Genomic DNA, 6,000 nt, shown 5'->3' on the forward strand with positions numbered 1-6,000 from the left:
ATATATAGAGTCTCCTCGCGCACGCCAAGTCATGCAGGTCGTAACCTCGTGGACTGCCGTCCACAGTAAGGCTAGAGTTAAAGAAGGATAGATAAAGAAATGAAATGAGTGTTTCAAAATACAAAATATAGCAGTGATTAAACACAAAATTAATAAATTTGTATGGTTTTTTCCCCTGTATTTCCCTGTACTGTACTTGTTTTAAATGAGCGTTAAAAAATATCTTAAATACCCATTTGCCGGAGCAGAAAAAGCTTTTAGCAATGTGGCGATTGTCCTTTCGCCATTTGGAATTTTGGCCAGCAAACTGTTCCTGTGCCTCGTGTGTTTGTAGCCCTCTTAATTAAAGTCCTTTTACAACAAGATTTTTTTAATTCCATAAAAACAAATACCACTAACTGTGGTATGAGACAACAGTACAAAAACGAAAAAAAACAGTCCCGAAAACCATCATCAGCAGTCAGTTGTGTTTGCGCAGCCGTGAGTAAAAAATTCAAAAACATAAACGGAAATTACCGCAAAATAGAAACCGCAGAGCTCCAAGCCAGCCCAAGCCGAAACCGAACCACCCAAGCCCACAACTCACCCAACCACCCATCCAACAACCACTTTGGTGGCACATGTACATCCAGATGCCCCACACGTTCTATGGGGTGCAATGACATTGTTGTTTTTGTTGTGGTTGCTGCTGCCGCAATCTAGCAGGACAATCTTTTGATTAACATTCTTGGCTTTTTTGGGGGAAATTAGTTTTTATGTTTATTACCTGAACCATTAAAGGGGCGCTGACAATGCTTAAGGGAAGCTTGAAATGGACTTGTTTGGCCTGAAGGGAGCATTTCCCAATACAGTCAAAATTCTTTAGATCGAACTTAATGGTCATTTAATATAAACACAGGTCAGTATGTTCCCTATATAAAACTATACTATATTATGGTGTAAAGCGTTTTAGAACCAATGCATATGCATCTCTCAGAAATATACATATAATAGAGTTTAAATTGGTACGACACTTCTATTTTACGGAAGCCCCTCTGTACTTCGTTATGCTGATGATGACAGGAAGCCAAAAGCGGAGAAAAGAAATGATTCTAATCAATACTTTTGCCTCCTGGCCAGCAGCCACTTAATTAATGCAAATGGTGGCCACTCGTTGATTTTAATTTAGATTAGAGACTTATTATGTAAATCGAGATTCGAGAAAAGGAATTCAGCTCAGGTCCTTGCGGCTGACTTTCTTTCATCTCCCCTAGCCAGTCTTCAATTAAGCAATTAAATTCGGTGTCACAGATCTCAGGAAAGGCAAATACGAATGAATGGAATATCTATAGAGCCGTCACAGCCACCTGGCCAACGTGTCATTATTAATTGTTATTCGAAATTAATAAATGTCAAGCAACGTCCTAGAGGCAAACACAAACACAGACCTGAGCCGAGCCGAGTTCATTTTGACCAAAATCCGACGTTTTAATTAACTAATCATGCTGCTGATTCTGCTTCTGAAAATATATCCTGGCCATTTTCCTTGCTCAGTTCGGTGGTCCGCTCACATAAATTGAATTTGGTCCTTGCGGTAATCGCATTGGGCACTGGGTGTCCTGCCGGGCGGTCGGCTGGGCCACCGGCAGGGTATTGGCTGCAGCTGCAGTTGTCAGTGGCTCCATGCTAAGCCTGCCGGGCATTTTGACGGTATTTTGTGTGTTTTGTGGGGCTCGCACACCGTAAATCAGTTGGCATTATTTGTCACATGCACGCCCGCTCGACTAGCTCGACTAGCCCAGCTTACAAAACTGATAACGAATATTAATTTTGCACCTGACCGGAGAGGTAAGCAAGAATGCAAAATGAAAACGACTGCCGGCAAACTTATAATGTCTCTGTGCGCATTATTCATCGCCCTGCCCACGCCCAGCATCTGCCCCGCAACCGTAAATTTCGAACCGAAGTCCACAGACTTAAGCCAGGTTGGTAATTAAATCAAAAGATTTCCACTACTAATGGAAAGCAAATATTTTCCATGATGATTCGGAACTGCAAGGATTTTCCATTATGAATGTCAGGCGAATAGACACGAAGATGCGGGTCTATCCCAGCACATTGAATCCATCCTCATATTTAAAACAAGCATAAAATGCGCTTACCTTCACATTTGTTTCTTACATTAAACTTGATATTCCTCAAGTCCTATTGACCCTAAAGAGGCAAAGAACTAATCAATTTTGGTCTAATTCGAATTCGTCTTTTTTGCAAAATATTCAGACCACAAACGAAAGTGTTAGGATTTTCGCACATTCTCAAATTGTTTGTGGTTAGCCAAAAAAATGTATTGTGCATGAGAGAAGTAGTAATTTGGAATATTTTTGCCTTTAATTAACAGGACCAAAACAACCAACTCGTTGTAGTTCAAAGTTTTTTTCAAAGATATCTAGGAACAAACTTTTTTGAAATTTGAAGTTCTAGTATCAAAGAGCCAGCTTGCAATTAAATTTTCACCAAAAATTGCACAAATTGACATCGTAATAAATTTCCTGCTTGCACCTAAAGTGGCAACAAAGGACTGCAACTTGAAACATTTTTAACGACTCCATGGAAAAGTGTCGGCATTCGCTTCCTGTGTGTGTTCTCTCTTTGCTTAGTGCATTATTCCGGCGACCTCGTACCTTTCGCCTCCCAGGACTCCAAGACTCTAGGACAGTCTTTGTGTGCTGGCAGGAGAATTTAGTGCTATCTGAAGTTTCGGGCCAAGTTGTCGGCAGGCGGTGCTCTTGTTGCCTAAACAGATTAAGCTCCAAACACATGTGCTTTGCAATTTTACGCCTTGCCACCGCCGACGAATCACCTCACCGCCGAACCATCCAAGCGCCAAACCACCGTATCCAGCGCCTAGAGGATTCGCATAACCGCCGCATTAATTCCTTGTGCCAGACACCTTTCTCGTTAGCGGTTGCCCTAACTTATTTAATTTCGCAGCGCCCGACCACTAACCCTGAACTCTGCTTGCGCGGAAAATGGATTGAAATCGGCTAAGCGACATGGGTCAGGCCAAGTTAAATAGTATTGAAGTGTTTAGTCAAAACCCAATTTAGCGGCATCTTGTTGCTGTATTTAATTATCGAATGCAGCGGCAACAGTTGCTCTACTAGACGACATTTGCTCAAACTCCTCACGTCCACCGCGACCCGGCAAAGCGGGCTTAGCAGATTTTCCTCGAAAATATTCCGTATATAATTTATGGTCTACAAGGGATTTGCCAGAGGCCTTAGATGGGGCTAACGAATGCGCATACGTGCGCCCACGTAGCCCCCAAGATAACGGAACGAACTATGTAGGACGCAATTCGGGTGGAAAGTACGTGTATATCTGCGACTACTCCTCAAGTGGTGGTCAGGGGGAACGTGTTAACAAGAGATTTCCAACTGAGCCCGGTGCGATGGAGTCTCTCCTGGCTTCAGTGACTCGATATTCTAATTTTGGGTCGTAAAATTAAAAGGTGAGATAAACTATATCGCAGTTTACTTTCCTGTAAATACACTTAAGGGTTTTTTCGTCAAAAAATTGTATCGATTAGCAAAAATGGTGCGAATAGATGATATTTCCAAATCTCCCTGTCAAATTTACAATTATTTTACATTATAATATTATATATTATAGTCCCCTTGTACCACTTTCTTGTACGTTACTTTAATTACATGGTAAAGAAGTCCAAATCCGATCAAATGCTGCTTAATTTTTTTTTCAAATGTATTTCACATATATATCAGGAATTTATATCAGGACAATTAGAAAAATTTTTGAAAAAAACCAATTGCAGAACACCCAGTTCCCACCACACCAAGACTCAGTTGTGTATTACATTATTATTAAACCAATTCAATTATTCATTCCATTCAATATTCACATATTGAAGAATACTCTTTAAAATTTATAAATAAACAAGATGGAAAAGCTAACTTCGGGCGGATCCAAATTTGATATACCCTTGCAGTTAGGTAGCAGCTTATATTATTATATATATCGAATCGTATATAGTGGCCGATCCCTATGGAAATTATATCATTAACTCAATTTTCTAATAATAATGTTAGAAACAGCCCCAAGCATCTTTAAAATTAGCAAGGTTGTGCCATTTCCAATCGTTCAGTTATATGGCAGCTATAGTCGATGTAGTCGGCCGATCCTTATGAAATTTGGCAGATCGGATAAAGTTGCCTAAAATTGAATCCGTAGAAAGTCCCATCTATTTATCTTAAAAACACAAGTTATGCCAATTCAGTATTGTTCAGTTAAATGATAGCTATAGGATATAGTTGGCCGATCCTTTTTACATTTTGTAGATAAGATATTTTGGCCAAATATAACATGTGTGGAAAGGATCAACCCTATAACTTAAAAAAACACCAAAGTCATGGCATTTCCGATCAATCAGTTATATGGCAGCTATAGGATATAGTCGCGCGATACCGTCCGTTCTGACTTATATACTGCCTGCAAACAAAAGAAGAACGTGAAGGATACCCTCTGCAAGGGTATAAAAATGAGAAATCATTCATTAATAAGACAGGAAAACGTGAGTCGGGATAAGAAAGCCACCTACATGCCACCTATTTACATAGCCCGATAAACTGACTAAAGGGCTTTACTCTTTTTAACTTTAACAATCATACTCATAAACTTTGTGACATTAAACCAAAATTATCGCAATGAATTTTGCTCGCTAATAGATTACAAAATGTAATCACATTACTGGAATTCTATGAAAATCATTAATATTGATTACAACATTAAAATAATTGAATTGAACGAAAAAGCCTCATGGACAATGTTTGCGGGTCCTGGTAGTTGATTTTTCAAATTCGATTTGGCGGGTTTTCAGGCTTTTAATTTAATAATATTACACATTTCACACAAAGCTAAGCTTGGACTGCATTAATCCGGAATGAAGTTCAAATTCCATTGTTGGATCAGTGGGCTTATGGCTGCAATTGCTCCGGGCGCAATTAAACTTTGGAATTTCATTACAAAATTCGCTGGCATTCGCCAGATGCCAGCCGTCTTCCGATTCCGCGAATGCCTTCTTTTTAGGGAGGGGTGGTGCAATCAACTCCTTCGCGTTTGAGGCCTTTCTCTTTAGTGAAACAAACTCGGTTTATTTCATTCCCGCCCTCCGCAAAAATATTTTCCCCAAGTTTATTTTACTTTGAAATCTTCTCGTTAAACGGCCATTATCCTTGCGGAGTCAGTTTTCCGAGCACTACTACTGGTCAGGGCTCGGACCCTTGGACCAAGTTGATTTCTCGCAATTTCCGGCCAAGCGGGAGCTCCCAGCACCAAATGGCGGAAACGTAATTTGGCTCTTGGCCATTATTTTCGGTTCGGACCACAAACACCCCAGCTACAGCGGATTGGTTTCGAGGGGCGGTCGGTCGAGCCGGTGGAGGGACACGGCCAGGTCCTCATCATAATCGAAGCCACGAAATTGAAGTACTGCGGCACAATGCGGTTTCCGCTACAAGCTGATTGGCTTCCGTTTCCGCTAATTTTTGGAAAAGTTGACGCCGATTTTGGGTCGCTTTTGGATTGTATGAGCCAGGCTGTTATTGTTTCTTTTTTTGCGAAGTGGCATCAATGGATCTTAGTCTAGTTAATTAGGTTCCTAGCTTATATCGCGCAGATACAGTTCACAGGATATCTAAAGCCTGGCAATTGTAAGGAGAAACTTTATTGGTCCATTGTTCATGTAAGGCTCTTCAGGTTGGTATGACTTGTTACGAACGAAACGCAAAGAGAGCCTTCAGAAACCTGCTTAAAACGTCACCTTGTTTAACCAATTAAAAACTATATGTACGTACATTCTTTATTGTGCATTTATACAAGCACTATTGCGATTAAAATTTACATATATTACATAATATAATTTAAATATAATAGTATAAGTATAATCGTACTATACATCTAAATTGCTCCTGTCAGTGCAGTTTTTTTTTTACAAGATCTAAAAAC

At 40.1% G+C, this 6,000-nt stretch overlaps 1 long non-coding RNA gene across 1 annotated transcript; it reads right to left on the reverse strand.

Annotated features, from left to right (window-relative positions):
- Positions 1–1,442: 1,442 nt before the first annotated feature.
- Positions 1,443–2,409, reverse strand: LOC123257350. Its single transcript, XR_006507408.1, has 2 exons — positions 2,142–2,409; positions 1,443–2,084 (listed from the first exon to the last, which is right to left on the reverse strand). It is a non-coding gene; the product is annotated as an uncharacterized LOC123257350 (long non-coding RNA).
- Between the last annotated feature and the right edge of the window lie 3,591 nt (positions 2,410–6,000).

The sequence above is a fragment of the Drosophila ananassae genome, chromosome 3R (genome assembly GCF_017639315.1).
Source record: "Drosophila ananassae strain 14024-0371.13 chromosome 3R, ASM1763931v2, whole genome shotgun sequence".
Classification (NCBI taxonomy): Eukaryota; Metazoa; Arthropoda; class Insecta; order Diptera; family Drosophilidae; genus Drosophila; species Drosophila ananassae.